We start from the raw sequence: 19,198 nt of genomic DNA, 5'->3' as shown, positions 1-19,198 counted from the left end.
TAATGACTTGAACAATTCAAAACTCTTTTCTTGCTCTTCAGTCTACTGACATGCCAAACCCTTGCAACCTGGTGGGGTCCCCTCTGAGAAAGGCATTTGTGATGGCAGTAGCTCTGGTGGAATGAGATTTGATATATGGAACTTGTTTCTATGACATTTTTAAAAGAAGGCGATACAGTTAGAAATCTACTTTGAAATGTTTGCTTACTGTCAGGATTTCCCAGTTTGTTACTAATATAGGGTACAAAACATTGGTTGGATTTTTGGTCTGCCTTGGTCCTGTCCAGACAGTATCTAGCAATGCCACCTGTTTTTTTTTTTTCTGGATTATCCAGAAATCAAACCAGTTGTCCGATAGTATGTTTGTTTGTTTTTTAAACACAATACCAGTGTTTTTATAGTATTTTCCAAACTATCTGTGTTTGTTAAAATGGCTGATTTACTATGCTTTTTTTCTGCAGAAAAGCATAGTAAATCAACAGAAAGATGGCATCACAAATGGAAAAAAGAAGGCGTTCCTCCTCAAAATGGGTGAAAGAGGGTGGGAGAGGTGAGGAGATAGGTGGAGTTATGGACAGTGAGGGGTGTGGCCTTGGTCTGGTTTTACCTGCAATGAAAGGTGGCAACCCTAACAGTATCCGAGTTGTCTATGAACATCAAGGGAATGAAAGACATGCCCCCCACCTCATTTTGAGGATGGGGGGCAGGGAGGTGAATGGACTGGTTTAGGGTAAATTCAGAAAACACCTTTACCATGCAAGAGGGGAAAGGCCTGAGAGAAACTGTGTCTTGGTGAAAAATGAGAAAGGGTTCAGTGCACATTTAGTGCCTGGAGTTCTGAGACTAGTCTTGCTAAGGCAATAGCCAGTAAAAAAAAAAAAAAAAAAATTCCAGGAAAGAAACTGAATGTCAGCTGTAGCAACACACTCAAAAGGAAGCAGAGTAAGCTTTTCCAGCATGAAACTGAGAACCCAACAGGAAGTGGGAACTTTCCTAGGAGGTCTGAGGTGAATGACGATCTTAAGAAACTGTGTCAATAGGAGGTGAGCGCAGAGAGGAGGCTGCCTATGAAGGCAGGCACAGAAGGCTAAAAAATGAATTTTTATGGATGAGTAAGAGAACCCAGATTTAAATAAATGAGTAAGGTAAGCAAGCACCTGGTTGATCTCTGCTGTTTTTGGAGAAATATGTTGCTGTTGGCACTAAACAGAAAACCTTTGCTATTTAGAATTGTATGATTTTGTTGTTCAAGGTTCTCACTTCATGGAAAATATCCAGTACAGCCTTGTCCAAGAAAAAACCTAGAGAAGCAGCTAGTGGATAAACCATACCATCACTCTCAAGGAGTTGAGGATGGGGAGAATGATGGCATCCCTGTTTTGTGCCAGAACGTCTATCTGTTAGGGTAACAATTATGGTGTCTCCCTACTCAGACTGTGAAGGAGAGGGAATCAATGTTGTTTTGGCCAAAAGGGGACAATAATCATCACCCTTCCATCTTCCTCCTGACTTGAAGTAATACCCTGGGGATAAGGGGTATGAAAGGGAATGCATAAAGAAATAGACCTGTCCATTGGAAAGAGAAGGCATCCATCCTCCAGGTCTTTTGATGTTTGGTCCTTGTGCAACATTTTTGTAGCTTCCAGTTTTGGTCTGAAACAAAAAGATCTATTTCTGGCACACTCCAGGTTTGGCAGATAAGTTGGAAGACTCTCCTTTTTAGGGTCCAATTGTGAATGTCAACTTCTGACCTGCTGAGATGATCTGGAAGAAAGCAGTTTGCCCCTATCAGGTACTGGGATAAAAAATAAAGATCCAGGCTTTCTGGTGTATCCCACAATTACATGGTCAGGCAGCACAGAGGGTAACAGTGAATGCCTTCCTGCTTGTATGTACCACATCATAGTGGAGTTTTCTGTCTGTATTAGCAGAATCACTGGATTCTAGGTTTCCTTGAAAGATAAGGTGCCATTGAGGACAAACATAATTTCCATTAGATTTATGTGTTTTTTCAGGAAATTCTGTTCACATTTTCCTTGAGCTTGGAAGTCATTTGAGTATGCCCCCCAAGTCAGGTCTGAGGCATCTGTAGTTAGAATCTGAGTTCATTGAAAGATCCAGAAGGGTACTCTAGGTTCTGACTGCAAGCACCACTCCACCACTGAAACTCCCACTTTTAGACAAGGTAGGATTGGAATTTTATGGCTGAGGGATTGGCTGTGATGATTCCAAACATTTTTAAATACCACCGGATTTTCTCTTGTGGAGCCTGGCTACAGGAACGATCAAGAAGCATGAGGCTATGAACATCAGATGTCGGAGAGCCTATCTTGCTGGAATAGACTGGATGGGGAGAAAAAAAAAGACTGGAAGTAAGTGATTAGGAAAGCTATATTATCATGTTGAAGAAAAGCTCTTTGCTTTTCTGGAGGGATTAAGATTAGATTTTTTAGGTCTGAGGTGTAACATACAGAAGAAAAGACAGGAGGGGATGCTCATAGTTTTTTTGCAGGGCCAATAAAAGTGCCTCCACAGAGTCCCTTGGATCAGACAGTCATCAAGGTAAGGGTAGATTTGAATGCTCTTGGTCCTGCAGTACTTTACTACTGGAGTCAGACATTTGATAAAATCCTAGCAGAGAAATGATGATTTCTACCTGCTTTGAAAGCGTAGATGCGTCCTGTGTGATTTTGCTATGGGAATGTGTAGATTAGCATAGTACAGTTATGTGAATAAACTTACCATAACATTAAATGTTCGAATAATAACTTCCGCAGTAGCCTTAGCTACATGGGTTATATCCTACATTGGACATAACACCCAGCCATATTCCAAAGATTCAGAGCATCTTTCATGTGCCCAAACCATCAGTCAGCTCGAGGTAAGCTGACTAAAAGGACAGGTTTAGTCACCAACAGAGAGATGGAGGATGAGCCCTGAAAGGCTATTACTAGGAACAAGAAAAAAATAACTGTCCACACCCTGGCATAACAAACACACCAAAAACAATGAAGATGGAGAGAAGGAGAAAGTACTGCAGCAGTGATCCTTCAATCATCCATTGTTATGGTCAATTTTCTTAGCGTAGACAGCTGCACAATGTTCATCATATTGATCATTGCTGCAGTAGCCTTAGCCATAGGGGTAGATTACCCTAGCTTAGTATATTTGGGAGGTAGAAGGGGAAGGTTCCATCAGCCCTTGTAGAATGATCCTAACAAAGCCTAATGTGAACCTAGAGAATGAATCACACTTACAGTGCTTTGTGAAAGTATGTACAGTGGACCAAGCTGCAGCTTCTAGAATACTTCTAAAATCCAACCCTTTCAAAAAGGTCATAGCTGAAGCCAAGGCCCTCTGAATGGGCCTTGACACTGCCTAGAATAGTTTTGTTGTGGTGAGTATAAACAAAAGGTAATAGCCTCAGACAACCATTTGGAAATAGTCTTGTTTTGACATAGGTTATCCCTTCTTACCCACACAACAAATGAACAACTGATCTGAAGGTCTGAAAGATTTAGTTTTGTCAAGATAGTACCCTTGTTGTCTGTGGACATCCAAGGTATGCAGTATCCTTTCTCCTTCACTTTTAGGTTCAAGAAAAAAAACAAAGAGATTAATAGTTTGGCTTAAAATAAACTTGGATACCATTTTAGACATAAAAGAAGGATTAGTTCTCAAAGAAACCCTGTCTCTGTGGAAAGTGAAATAGGGTTGACTCACCATAAGAGCTTGCAGCTCAGATATCCTACTTGCAGAGGTTAGAACAATCAGTAAACTTTTGCATAATAAGAATCTCAAGTGAGACAGGTTAGCGGGTTCAAATAGAGTAAGTGATAGCTTCTCTAACACAAAATTAAGATCTCAAAGAGGGGGTTGCCAGTTCTCTTGGAAGCATCTTTTGGAAACCCCCTTTCAAAAACATTCTGACATAAGAATGCATTGAAAGAGGAGGATCCATAGGAAGACATGCTGAAATTGCCACTAAATGAACCTTGATGGAGGAGTAAGAAAGGCCATAGGATAGTAACTCACCCAAATATTATAAAACTACAGAACTAGCCCTGAATGGGTGCTGGTTATGTTGCTGGCATTTTTCATTTTCTATATGATTTTCTAGTGGCAGGCTTTCTTGCCCCTATTAGTACCTGCTGCCCATCCTGAGTAAACAGGTGCCTAAAGGGAATTAAGACCCTATTACCCAGGAAGTAAAATTAAGTTGACAGAGATCTGGGTGTATCAAACACCTCTGTTCTTGTGTGAGTAGAGCCAGTCGGTGAGGAAGCTTGAGGTAATTGCCCCTGGTCATTAAAAAAGGAATGAAACCCACGGTTGCCCGGGCCAGAAGGAAAGCAACACAATGACCTTGGGAGATTCAATCTGCATCTTCAGAAGTCCCCTGGATATCAGTTTAAATGGTGGAAAAGCATACAGGAACATTTCTGTCACAGGAAAAGAAAAATCATCTGTCTTTCAGACCTCCTTGCATGGAGTCCTGGAGCAGAATCTTGTCGGCTGGCTGTTCAGAGTGGAGGCAAATAGGTCCACTTGAATAACTTCCCACAGACTGATCAAATCTTGGATGACCCCCTTGATATAGTTTTCATTCATGAGGGTCTGTTCTTGTGTTTCTCAGCTTGTCTGCCACATAGTTTTGCTCCAAGAGAATATAGGATGCCTGTAGAGAGATTGAGCTGTGAAGCAATATACCAAGCTAACATGGCTAGTTGCAAAGGGTGCATGGCATGGCTTCCACTTGTTTATTGATGTACCAGAAAGACTGTAATATTGTCTGTAACAACTTGAAAAGGTCCTGGGAACCTAAGATGATGCAGAGAGTTGAGTGCCTTGATCAGGGCAATCACCTCTTTTATATTTATGTACTTGCTTCTGTCCTTGGTGTCCCACATACCTTGCATTTTTGCCCCTTTTGAAACTGCTCCCCAAGCAAAGTCCACGGTATTTGTGGTGAGTGACTGCTTTGAAATAGGGAGGCAGAAGAGCAGACCCAGATTTAAGGATATTTGCTGTCTCATAATAGATTGAGCAGTTTGCTAGTCTTATCACAGTAGGACTTCTGGGTTAAATGCTTCTTCAACAGGTTTTCACTGACCTGTTGTTCTTGACACATAGAACCAACAATTGACTACTGATTGGTAGCATGGTTCTTGTTTCTCTTGATGGAAGTCTCTGGGTACGTGACCCAAGATGCTTACCACAAGGAATATTTTTTGAGATTCAGGAAAACATCACTATTGTCTGGTTTGGACTTCTCTAGTAAATGTTTTGCACTTTGAACTGCACATTCTGGCAAACAATTTGACTGTGGATACACTGGGCTACTTGTGACATGAGTAAAGTCCCACTCTGCCATATCTTTTGAACTGCTGGCTTGTAAACTGCATGCCATTGTCAGAAATAACTTTGTGTGGACTGCCATGGACTGCAAAATGATGCTTCATCTTAATGACAGTATTGGATGCTAGATAAGGAAGTAGGCCAATCACAAACCAGTCTGAATAAGAGTCTAACACCAAATAGTGTTGTCCATTCCATTCAAAAATGTTGCTAGCTAGTGTCAACCAAGGTAGTTCAGGAATCTGGTTTAGATGAAGTGGTTCTTTCTGTTGATGCGACCTTGTACTATTACACACAGAACAAGATAATAGCACTCTCTCAATATCTTGTGACATAGAAGGCCAACATACTAGACCTCCCGCCCTTCTTTTTGTAGAGTCTGCTCCTTCTGACCGTGATGGAAGTTAGTAATGTACTCTTGTTGCAAGCACTTTGGAACAATTACTTTCAGTACAAAATTATACCACTGTCAGACAAAATCTCATCTCTATACGGAAAATAAGGTTGCATTTCTTGAGGTAAACTAGATTTCTTTGATGGCTATCCTTGTTAAATAAAGTGGTTGAGCCTCTGTAAAACTGATCTGTGGCTATGTGATCTCTCAGCTCATCAAGACATGTGGAAGAAAAAGTTGTCACTTTCATTACTTCAAAATCAAGGTTCTCATTCTCATGTTGTTCAGTGGTGTTTCTGGGTAATCTAGACAATGTATCAGCAAGATAAAGAAGTTTGTTTTTCTTGTAGACAAGAATGAAATTATACTTTTGCAATATCAACATCATACGTTGCAATCTGGCTGGAGCCTTATGCATAGGCTTTCTCAAAATAGTGACTAGAGGTTGTTGGTCTGTTTCAATCTGGATAGGTCTACCATAAACATAATCTTGGTCTTTTGAACATGCAAACACAATTGCCAAAAGCTCTTTCTTGACCTATGCATACTGCAATTCAGTTTGGGTAAGAGTTCTCAATGCATAAGCAACAGGTTGACCCTCTTGTAGAATGACTGCACCTAGACCAAATCTGAAAGCATCACATGAAGTGTGACTGGCTTGTGAACATCATAGTATCTGAGAGATGGTGGACCAGTAATTCTCTGTTTCAGGACATCAAATTCTCTTTGGTGCTGTTCTAACCAAGACCAGGATCCATCTTTACGTGTCAGCTCTCTGAGTAGTTCTGATATCTGACTAAAGTGGGGAATGAACTAGCTTAGATAGTTAACTATGTCAAGAAAATGTTGCAGGGCTTGAACATCGTCTGGTGCTGGCAACTCGAGAATGGCTGATTGCTTGGAAGGGTCTGTTCGTAGGCCCGAACTGGTAAATAAATGACCAACGTAAGTGACTTCTTGTAGCCTGAATTTGCATTTCTGTGGATTGAGTTTAAGATTCACTTGACGTGCTCTTTCCAGAACTTTTCTGAGGTTTCTGTCATGCTCAGTTTCACCATTACCTCCTACTAGTATGTCATCTACTATAATAGCACAAGGATACCCAGAAAAAAATTGCTCTATTGCACGCTGAAAGACTTCATTTACAGAATCTATCCCAAATGGCATTCTCAAAAATCTGCACCTTCCAAATGAAGTACTGAAAGTAGTTAGTAATGAGGATTTCTTGTCAAGCAAAATTTGCCAAAATGAACTCTTTGCATGTAAGACAGGAAAAACAGTGGCATTCAGCATAAAAGTAGAGACTTCTTCAACTATGCACATTGGATGATGAGGTCTTTTTAATGCTTTGTTCAAATCTCCTAGAGTCATCTGAGCTTTTCTTATGAGCTACCATCACGGAAGATGACCACTCAGTTGGTTCGTCTACTGGACAAATCATACCTTGTTGCACCATTTTATCTACCTCGGCTTTGGCTCTGTTCTGCATAGCTATTGGAACTTTCCAGACTGGCCTGATAACTGGACTGACATCTGGATCTAACTTCATGGAGTACACAACTGGAAGATTGCCATGTTTATCATCAAAAAGATCAGCATAGGTAGACAAAATATGTTGGACAAAATTAGAGTAGTGGTCTTTCAAGCTAACATGATGGACTTCCTTATTAAATGAAAGCAGTCCCGTTTTCAAACTGTCTCTGAGCCCTAATAATGACTGAATGTGCCTCTTGACCACATAAAATAACAAGTTGTAACTTTTCTAAGCAGACTAACATGAAAGCACTACGGAGTCTTCAGTTTGAATTTCTTCACCACCATAAGCAACAAGCTTTGCACACTTGACAAATCAAGCCTTTCACCATTACATACTCTAGCAAATGTTTCTGCTGACATAACATTGCACTTGGAACCTGTGCCAACCTTAAGCTATATGGGTTTTCCATTCATCCAAACAGTATAAATATTTCATACTTTGCCCATAAATCTACTGCATTGACTGTTTCGCTAAGCACGGACACACCATCAACATACAAAGTATATGATGTAGGGTCATAGCTTTCTAATTGATCAACTCATTTCTTGAAACATTCCCTTTTGGTAAAAGAATGTGTTTTTTGCTTTACAAAACCTCATGAAATGATTCCACTAACTGCATTTGTGGCATTGCTCACCAAAAGCTAAACATTTTTGCTATTTAGAATCATGATTTCCACCAAAATTACAACACTAGGCAATGAAACAAGGTTGGGACCCATGCTTTGAGTTTGCTGACTCACTCATGCTTCACTGAAACTGTGCGAACTCTGGAACTTGCTGGAAACCTCAGGGGGTTAACAGTAAGTGCTACAGGGACTACAGTTGCTGCCATGTGCTTGGGCCTATTTTGTTTAACCACGTGTTGCATACTATCAACATAAGCTCTAGAAATTACTGGCTTCTCATTTGTAAGCATATCTGTGTGCTTTTCTGTGAGCTCATATATCTGACAAATCTCAATGGCCTTATTCAAAGTTAAATCACTGTCACAAAGCAAAATCTTTCTCACAGCATCATCCTTAATACCACACACCAGTCTGTCTTATCAACTCATCCCTTAAAATCACCAAATCTGCATGCTTTAGCCTTATTTCTCAAATCCGTTATATACGCTGCAAATGTTTCACCAGGCTTTTGATCCCTTGTGTAAAATAAGTACCTTTCCATTGTAATGTTTGTCTGGAGGTTACACATTTCTCTAAATTTATGTTTTAAGTACTCAGAGTCCTCCCTTGACTCAGCCGGTACAACAATATAATGGTTTTCTCCCTCACCTGCAAAGATAGCAGGTGCATACACAAATGAACGTTCTCTTTCAATGGCTTCTGACCCAGCTAAATTAAGTACAATAAATGCCTTTGTACAATCATCTTTATCAGAAAATGCAGCCTGTATGAAAATATCATACCCTTGCTCACACACACTCCAGTTCTCTGCAATATCATTGTCAAATACAAGTGCACTGGGTTTTCAAAATCCATCTGCCATACCAATAAAGTATGCACAAAAACAATGAAAATATGGCCCTTGTAATCATGTACAAACAAGCTGTGTGAGCTCGTAATAACATTCAAATGCACAATAAACTCTTTGAAATACTGTACTTTGCAAAATATGCTCTGAAATGGCTGTATCATGCAAAATAACTTTACTGCAATACTGCACAAACATGCAAACATTTCATACAATTCTAACTCGTATCTTTAATATGAAAAATACGTGCTTAGCGAAAATGCAGTTGTTCCTTTTTATTTTATTCGTTTTATGCAATTCTATTGCAAACATTTTCCACAGTAATTAAAATATTTCTATCAATATCGGTCATTTTGGATTATGCAAATATTGTTTGGTGTGTTCTGTATGCTTTGTTTCATATTTTGAAAATAAAAAATTATTTTATCAAGTTTTAAAATCTGAAATTCATTTCTGACCTGTTTTGCAAATTATATGTGCAGTAGGGATAATCCACTCCTGTATAGTCCTCCAATACCAACTGGATGCCTTTCGGATTCAACCTGGAGAAACTGGAACTCTTTCTGGCAGCAAGTCATTTTAGCCATGCCTCTCCTGACACCATGTCGCTCCTCCCTCTCTAACACAGATGACGAACAGGCAGGGTAGTTTGATTTGATGCTTTATTACATAGAAACACATCAGAATGGATAGCAGCACCATAAAATATAAAAAACTGTTTAACAGACAGACCTTACAGACATACATGCTTACATCTCAACAGCTTACTACAAAAAATGGTAGTCAGGCTCGAAAATGCTCAGTATTTATACACGTCTGCAAGCCCTTAGACAGCTCCTTAAAGATACATACACACAAACGCACACCGATCTACAGCACAGGACTGATAATGGGATTCAGACAAACAAAACTTTAAGAAACGTCTAAAGCCTGGATGAATAGGGCTGTGATGATGAGCATCTTTTAAATCGTGTTACCACGAAACATGAATGAGGAACAGCAGGTAACCAGTAACGTTCTAAGTGGCGAACAAGCAGTTTGACACTAGAGGACACCGCAAACTCCTCAGATGTCTGAATTTGAGTAAGAAAGAGAAGATCATAGGAGACAGAGAGGGAATGATGGAGATAAGAGAATTATCTGCAGTGAAATCCTCTACCTCCTGCACTCAGCAAGAGGCAGAAAAGAAATAAGTAGACAGAGGGGCTGGAATATAGCAGTATGTACCTGCAACACTGATCTACTCAAACAGCTACAGTTAAAGTGAGTGGGACATAACTGTACTAGGTTCTTCATAGTCAATGCTGCAGTACAGATTCTTGAGAGGACTCCCAAAGTCAACTGCTGGGTGGTAGGCCATCTGTAGAACCCTAGGAAACAACTCTTTGAAGGATGGCACTAGTGAAATCTGCTCTAGTCCTGAAGACATTGCCTAGAATACAGTGTCTTGTAAAGGAGTGGACTGGGTTCCATCTGGCTGCCTCTAGGATGGCCTGGTACGGACTCCTTTGAGGAAAGCAGTGGTAGTTGCCCTGTACCTGGTGGAATGGGCTTTAATATGACCAAATACAGTTTTTCCATGGTAAGAGTAACAAAACGTAATGCAGCTGGCTATCCATTTGGAAATGTTTTTTTTTTTTTTTTTTGGAGACAGGTCTGAACTCTTTTCCTTCTGTCAAAAGCCACCAGTAATTGCCCTGATCCATTAGGGTTTTTTGAAGCTGTCTAAATAGTACCTGATTTGCCTGTGTACATCAAGGGAATGAAGGACTTGTTTTGCCCTGTTCTGTGGATCTGGGAAGACAACTGACAGGTGGATAGTCTGGTTTAGGGCAAGTTCTGATAGCACCTTTGGCATGAAACATGGCTTTGTTCTAAGTTACTCTATCCCTGTGAAAGACAGTGACAGGCTCTTTACACGTGTGCTTGTAGCACTGACACCATCATTGCTGAAGTGACAACTATAAGGAAAGTGGTTGTCCAAATGAGCATCTTTAGAAAGGTAGAGGCAGAGGCAGCTGGTTCAAAGGAGTTGAGGTGAGTCTGTCTAGCACATAACTTAGATCCCCGGAGGGAATAGGGCTCATTCTAGGTGATCTCAAGTGAATGACCCCTTTTAGGAAAAGCTTCATGTAGGAGTGTGAGAAAATGAGAAGATATGTAGAGAATAGTGCAGACAAGTTGAGATGCCAGATGCATATACTGTAAAGTCCTTGTCTAAACAGAGCTGTAAGGTATTCCAAGACTGAACTGAATGTCTACCTGAGAAGCACTGGTATTCTTGCTATCATGCCAGATGGAAAATCTCTTCCATTTTGCAAGGTACGATTTTCTGGCACTGGGTTTCCTTGCCTCCTTCAGAATGGAAAGCACCTCTCTGGGATAGGTAACATTTCTTGGTGTAAAAACCCAATCCCCCAGGCTGTAACTCTTGAGTGTCGCTAGTTGCGGATGGAATACACATCCCTTGTCACAACTGAGATCATCTATTTACTGTGTTAAGGTGTGGAATCTTCCCTCATTAAGGGCCAAGAGAAGGGAGAACCAGTGTTACCCTCAGCCAGAAGATGCTCTGAGAGTCAGTCTTCACATTTGAGCTAGCATCCAAATCTTCCTTGTGAGACTGCCCAATGAGTAGGACAGGATACCCCCTTGCTTATGTACCACATCATTGTGGTATTGTCCTTCCAAATCTACAAAGTCCCTGTGCTTAAATTTGGCTGAAAGACCATTATGGCCATGTAAACTGCCTGTAGCTCCTTCTGGTTTATATGCAGTTTTCTCTACTGTGATGTCCAGATGCCCTTCAATTTTTGGGCACCTCAGTGCGCCCACCTGAGCTTTGTCTTAACTGTCTGTAGTCTTGTAATGGTCTTATTTGCTTCTGGTAAAGAGATTCTGCAGTACAGTATTCTACAACTGTGGCAGCTCCTACAGACATGGAAGGAGAGGCAAAAGGGTATCCAGGGGTTCAGAATGCTGTTCCCAAGCATGTTTTATGAAATGAAGTTTTCTGATAAGTAATTCTGCATGTGTAATCATGAGAATACAGATGCCATGTAACCCAGAATCCTTAGACATTCTCTTGCTGAGATGTGTTGCTTTGGTAACAGGTTGGTCAGGCAGTTTGTCAGGAAAGACATTTTTTCATTTGGAGGAAAGCCTTCCATTGGGCCAAATCTATGAGGACACCAAAAAGATACTTGTTTGAAGAAGAATTTGACTTGCAAAGACTTAATGTGAGACCTACCTAGGTTCTCTGCTGTTTATTTTCTCTCAGTGAGACAGTCATCTAAGTAGGGATAAATATGACCTCCCAGAGTTCTGCAATGTGCTATCAGAGAAGCTAAGCATTTTGTAAACACTGTGGGAGCAGTAGACAGCTGAAATGATAAAGCACAGAATTGGAAGCGAGAGCCTGCTGCTACAAATCCTATATATTTACTGGGAATGTATGCTATGCGGACATGGGGTCAAGCATTCTTTATGTCTAGAGTAACCATGAAGACATCTTTGAAGATTGTGGGAAGTCATTTTTGTAAACTTTTCTGAATTTTAGAATATTGAGAGACTTGTTTAGTTTTGAAAGGTCCAAGATGGGTCTGCAAGTGCTCTCCTGTCATGGAATTAGAAGAAGATCCTAGAGGAAAAGCCTTTTCCCTCCTGACCTGGAGTAATGGGCTGAATAGATCATTAGTAAACTAGTTCCCTGAGAATAGGTGGTAAGAGGCCCTCCTGTTCTTTCGGTGGCCTTGGGATGCCTAAGTTGTTGTTGTTGTTGTTCTTTCAGCTTTTCCTGGTTAGGGGTCGCCACAACAGAACTCCAGTCCACTAATGACTGGCAGTCAATTTTTGCGGTAGTGAGGTGCCAGCCCGATGCCCAACCTTCAATGAAGGAACGCCCATTCACTCATGTCTTTCAAACGCCACTCGACCGCGGGGAGGACATGCAGAATCAACACAGAAAGCGCTCCAGCCGAGAATCAGAGTAGAATTTCTCTTAATAGAATGTAGTATCCCCTTTTCATGATGGTTAGGGCCCAATGGTCCCTGGCAATGGTCTTCCATTGATTTATGAAGGAGAGTCTTCCTGCCAGAGGTTTTGTGGGAAGAGTGAATATGTGGTACTGCAATCAAAGACAGTCACAGTTGGTCACCGTGTTGGCCGGGTTCTTTGGAGCTCCCTCTTGTGTGTGATTATTCTGGTTGCCATCTTCTGTATTATCTGGTTCTCTTAACAATGGAAGACCTCCCCTTGTCTTGTCAAGGGGAAAAGGCCAAGGTTTTGATGGGTAATTCCTATTGTACTTTGGTGATGGAGAAAGATAAAACTCATTTACAGTTTTTATTTTATTTTCTTTCTTATCCAGCTTTTCAAAAATGTATTCATCTGGAGATCCAAAAAGGAATTCTTTGTCTAATGGAGTATCCAGTAGCTAGCCTTCTGTAATCTGACTGGGCTGGGTCCTGAACCATGCAATGTCTTCAAAGGCACCATCCAGTACTACTTGTACAGGAGGGGTAGCCCATGGCCTGCGAGAAGGCAAACCTAGCACTTCCCTGTAATGGGTCTGAGCTTGAGTGAACTGTTGAAAGACTCCTTCATTTATTGACAGATGTGTGTCACTGAAACAGAGGTCCTCGGGGGGGGGGGGCAGAAGAGACAGTGTCATCGGATTCTGAATCTGGACAAGTTTGTGATGGAAAGAGCTCAGAATAGGACAACTCCTCCTCCCCCTTCTGAGCTTGAGGAATCTGCATCTTCTGAAAAGTCACCTCTTTGCTTCTTCCAGATGGGAAAACTTCAGGGGCAAAAATGTGGGCTGGCTTCTTGGATTTCATGAAGGACATGAATTCCTGTGCTATTTTAAGGAGGTCTTGGGCTTTGGTCTGCGTTGAAGTAGCTAAACACTGAGGCAAAGAAAAAGAAATGATTCTCTTCAGTTTAGCTCTCTATTTAGAAGGGATGATCTGAGGTTGTGGTCGTCTAACTAACGTCAGTGAAGGTTTCAGTAGACAAGGTAGATAGGGTGTCTCCCTAAAAACCCACAACCCGATCATCAGAAGTCGAGGCCCAGTGAACAATTTCAGTCAGACCAAAGTCTGTGTTGTGGTAACAGTGGTAGGTAGGCTAGGGGATTCAGGTCTAGGAGTTGCTGGACCAGGAGGCTACAAAGGGACATCACCTGGGTCATCTGTTGACTTAGGAACTTGAGCCATACCTTTTTTGGCAAAATCAGAGTCACTGACTTTTTTTTTTCTTTCCATTTCTTCAGATTGATGCTAGCAGAAGCTGGTGTTTGTAAAGACCTAGCAATAGTGTAAAGCCACCAAGGAAACCAAAACCGAGGACTCTATATTGGAAACTAATACCTCAGCCCTATTTTTGAGGGTTTTTCTGGGAATTTAGCACAGTCTGGACAATTAGATACGTTGTGCTAAGTCCCCAAGCAGAACAAAATGAGTGAAAATCTTTATGCAGGATTTACTTTCCACACTTAAAGCAATTGTTGACTTTTTTTAAGCAGGAAAATCCCCAGCAGGGTACTTATCTAACTGGAAGACGAAGACGACATGCTGGAAAAATGATCTGACAGACTGCAAGTGTTTTAAACACATGTGAAGTGCATCGGACTGCAAGGCTAGAAAGAATGGAGTATGACACCCTTCTTATACCCTGATGTCTAAACATCAGTCCTCTGTTGTCCATTGGCTAGGGATGATGCAAAGACTCTGGAAATCAGCACAGTCGCAGGCTTTGGCACAGCAGGAAAACTAAAGAATCAGTAGTGCAACATTGAATACGAAGAACATATAGACGTTCTTGCTTTGGTACTAAAAACATTTTTGAATAAAACCCCATCCCCACCTGGGAAGGAGAAACTGGTTCTATCAATCCCTGGGGCAGCATGTGATGATGGACATTCACCCCAACTGAGGACCTAACCCACCCACAAATAACAATTACCCTCCCCCATCCTCTAACCTTTCAGCCCCCTACAATACTCTTAAATTTTTCACACTCAATGCCCAGAGTCTCAACAACAAAACACATAATTTTCAAGCATAACCAACCTGACATTACAGCCATCTCTGAAACTTGGCTCAAACACCACATCTCTGATGCTGAAATCCTACCCTCTGGATTTCACTCTGTTAGATGTGACCGCCCAAAGAAAAAAGGCGGAGGCGTTGCATTAATCTATTCCAATCTACTTACCTTAATTCCCCTACCAAACCCCATTCCTAAATTCGCCATGCAGAGCTAACAGTCGGTCTACTGAAAATGATTCTACTGAAAATGAATAATCACAAAATCGTCTGAATCATTGCCCTTTATATCCCACCTGGAAATAATGTCTCAACCCTTGAAGACATACTCCAATGGACCTCAGCTGAAATTAACCTTGAAACTTACATACTTAGCGATGTAAACATTGACTGGAATAAAATCAATAGTCCCATATACTCTCCCTGGCCATTAACCTCTTTAACTTTATTCAACTCCCACTCCATCACCAGACCTAATAAAACAAATCCCCCAGGTTCCACTCTTGACTGGATCTTAGTCACCCATCCAAATAAAATTACCAACTCTGGCACCATCTCCGGCTCTATTAGTGACCACCTCCCAGCTTTCATTTACCGTGCAACCACCTCCAATCCACACCAACATCAATATATTCAGACCCACAACCTTAGTAAATTTGACCCCAAAACATTCTCTAACTATCTCAAACAAATCAATTGGAACATTCTAAAAAAACCCTCCATTCGATAAAGCCATAGACCACTTTAATTCTACTTTCCTACATGCTCTAAATTCCCTGGCTCCATCAAGGAAAAAAGAATAAAAACTATAACTGCCCCTTGGCTAACCAAAAAAACAAATTGTGCATCAAAGAGACAAATCCTGGAAGCTTTACCAAAACAAAAAAACTTCCCGAAACCCTTCTCCAATATACACAGCTCCATATCTTTGCATAAAAACAAATCTTCAAAGACAAAAAATCCTACTACACTAAGCTCCAGTCCAACCATCCACAAAACCCTAGGCTTTTTTGGAATTCTATAAACTCACTCCTCAACCCAGGCTCCAAGTAAATCTGACCTCGAATTAGCCTCACTATTCAACTCTTTCTTTAGAGAGTCAATATCCGACCTAATGAAAACTTTTCCCAACAATGACCCATTTCTCCTACATTCCACCTCAATGACCCATCTCTCCTACATTCCACCTCATCTAAGTCCCCAAATAATTTCCCCCTATGTTTGAGCTTAAACCTGTTTCCACTAACTACATAAAAAGACTTCTATCCAAACTTAAACCCTGCTCCAATGCACCTGACAACATCCCCTCTTCCTTTCTCAAGTCTGCTGCCGATGGTATAGCTCTCCCAATTAGTATCTTAATTAGCAGATCCATAAAGGAGTCCTATGTCCCTAAACTTTGGTGTTCCACCTTTATTCTTCCTCTCCACAAGGGAGGCATAAACACTAACATTTCAAACTTCTGCCCTATAGCTCTTCTGTCTCCAATCTCCAAAATCCTAGAAAAATGCATCCACCTCCAACTTATGCCTTTTCTGACTAAAAAACAACTTCTTACCCCTACCCAACATGGCTTCCAACCAGGGCAAAGCATCATAATGGCTCTCCTTTCATTCTTAGAAACTGTCAAGCAAGCCCAAGATACTGGGAAGTTAGTATCCACAGTGCTCCTAAATCTCTCTAAAGCATTCAATACTGTTTCCCATAAGCACCTTCTAAGTCACCTCTCAAACCTAAATCTCTCCCAAAACACTCTTTCCTGGTTCTCAAGCTAACTGTCAGATAGATCTCAGGCTGTAAAATGGAAAAAAAGGCACCTCACCTTTCTTACCCACCCCTTCCAGAGTACCACAGGGGTCCATCCTCAGACCAATGCCGTTTAATATCTTTATCAATAACATTCACTCTGCTATTCCTAATGCCAAAGTCATCCAATATGCAGATTACGCTACACTTGTCTGCTCTGCCTCTGACCTCCCTAAACTCCTATCTAAACCTCAGGCTGCCTTCTCAACTACTGAGATCTGGATGTGCAAAAATCACCTTTCTCTCAATGCTAATCAATCTAAAATACTACTATTCACACCCTCAAATTCTTTCTCTTTTGATAAAAATTCCTTCCAAGTTCTTAGCCAAAGCAACTCTCAGATCAAAGTTGTTCCCTTTGCCAAATTACTCAGTGTAACTATAGATGAACACCTCAAGTTCGATATCCATATTCAGCAAAATATAAAGAAAACCCACCAAAAACTAGGTATGCTATACAGGAACAACCACTTCCTCTCTACTTCTACCAGGCATACTCTGGCCTCCTCCTACTTCCTTCCCTTCCTTCTGTACTGCGCCCAGCTACTAACATATCGTCTTCCGTCACTTCCAAACTTGAAAGCTGTTGTAACAAAATTTCTCAATTTGCCACCAAAGCTAAACATTCCACTCATCACGGTTACCCTCCAATCCCTCAACTGGTTACAATTCACAAATTACGTGGACTTCCTCCAGCTCAATACAGCGCATAGACTAATATTTAATCCAACCAAATGCCCCGCTGTAACTAACATCCTTCCTCCATACACCCCAAATAGAACTTTTGCATCTGAACACCAAAACTTAATTACTGTCCACAAAACTAAACGTCCTGCTGGACAACTTCTCCTCTCCTTCTCCTTAGGTAAGAAATGGAACTCTCTCCCTTCCACACTAAGGACAATGTCAAACACAAACAACTTCAAAACTCAACTTTACAACTACCTCTCCTCCAAATGGAAATGTAACTGCATTCTCCCTACCTAGAACTCTTTAACAAAAGCCCCTGGGAGGGTATCCTCCTGAGCTCCTAAGCACCTTATAGCTGGCTATAACCTTCTATAGCCAATTCCCATACGATCTCTCACAGTCTGTAAATAGCTTTTGACTTTAACTGTGTGAATTTGTTAACATGTATCTGCACAATATTTTTCCACTATGGGCAATATAGCTCACGCTTTGTATTATTTGATATGTATTTGTACTTGTACTTTTATTGAGCTGCTATCTTTACTGTAATCTGTTTCATGGAGCTTTTCTCCCCGGGCCTCCAGTGAAAACGGGCTCTCTGGACCCAGTGGACTTCCCCGGTACTCAAACTTGAAAATAAATAAATAAATAAAAATCTGCTGGATGAGGATTTACCAAATCAGAAGGAGGAGGAATTTCCTCCCACTGCAATCTGCAACTTTGATGAATGATCTTCAGAACCCATTTGTCTAAAACTATCTGTTACCAAAGAGACAAATGGAGATTCAATCTTTTTGGAAGTGAAATGGGACTGCCATCATGACAGAATGGGGAAACAAGGTCTGTTAAATAGACATTCCGATTTGGACTGTCCTTGGGTTTTGGAGGTTCCAGAATTCATTTTGGAACTCCCTTGCTACTTTTCCTTAAACATCTGTTTACCTGCATTTTGTTGAGACTTTTATTTTTTGCCACAATTGGATGAGGGATTAGAGAATCCCTTAGAACATTTGGAAAAGGAGAGCTCAAAAATTTTAAGAGATTCCCTGAATCAACTTACCCCTTTCATCACACTTTTGTATCTCTGCAGTAGAAGGCCAGAAACTAAACCTCTATCAGAAGGAGTATTTAAAATTTCATTTTTAACATCATCTGGGAGATTCTTAGAATGCAGCCAGGCATACTTCCTCAAAACAGTACGAGTGGCCATAGCCCTGGAAAAAGTATCAACTGAGCCATACACAAACTGCAAACAGTGAGTAATGATTTGTACAACTAAAGGAACTAAATTATTTAAAGCATATTTTTCCTCACAAAAAAATGGAGACAAAACATTCCTCATACTTTCACAATTAGTCAGATCAAACTTTAACACGAGTCTGATCATTCAAAATTCTGAAAATCAAAGTTGAAGAAACATACACCCTTTACCCATAAGGTTAGAATTAACTAAATGCTTAGCAGCAGTGCAATTACATAAAGCTGTTGCAGCTGAGTCAAGTTTCAGAAGAGTGTATAAAAACTTAAAAGATTGGGGAACTTTATATATATACTATCTGCATTTTTAGGGACAGCTGGCTGGCTATCAGGAAAAAGTACAGTTGTGTACACTTACCATAAATGTAGATGTTGGAGTGTATTCACTGTTGCAGTCATTACATTTGGGTAATTCGCTGGCAGGTTGCCCTCAGTCGGCCTGAAAGTCTTGGGTCCTGCGTCGGTTGCTGTCCCCTCATTCGTGACGTCAGGTCGTCAGGGGTATAAAACATGCAGCCGACGCCATTACATCCCAGATGTCAGGTGTCCCCCAAATGGGGAGCAAAAAAAAAAAAAAAAATATATATATATATATATATATATATATACTATATAATTTAAAACAAAAAA

The 19,198-nt window shown here is 40.8% G+C and overlaps 1 protein-coding gene across 3 annotated transcripts in view; it reads right to left on the bottom strand.

Moving 5' to 3' along the window:
- MICALL2 (MICAL like 2) overlaps window positions 1–19,198 on the bottom strand; it is a 976,695-nt gene that overhangs the window by 751,144 nt on the left and 206,353 nt on the right. The gene's annotated exons all lie outside the window — the stretch shown is intronic.

The sequence above is a fragment of the Protopterus annectens genome, chromosome 12.part0 (genome assembly GCF_019279795.1).
Source record: "Protopterus annectens isolate FY-2018-M chromosome 12.part0, PAN1.0, whole genome shotgun sequence".
Classification (NCBI taxonomy): domain Eukaryota; kingdom Metazoa; phylum Chordata; order Ceratodontiformes; family Protopteridae; genus Protopterus; species Protopterus annectens.
The sequence above is the reverse complement of the archived record's forward strand: the minus strand, read 5'-3'. Positions and strand labels throughout refer to the sequence as shown.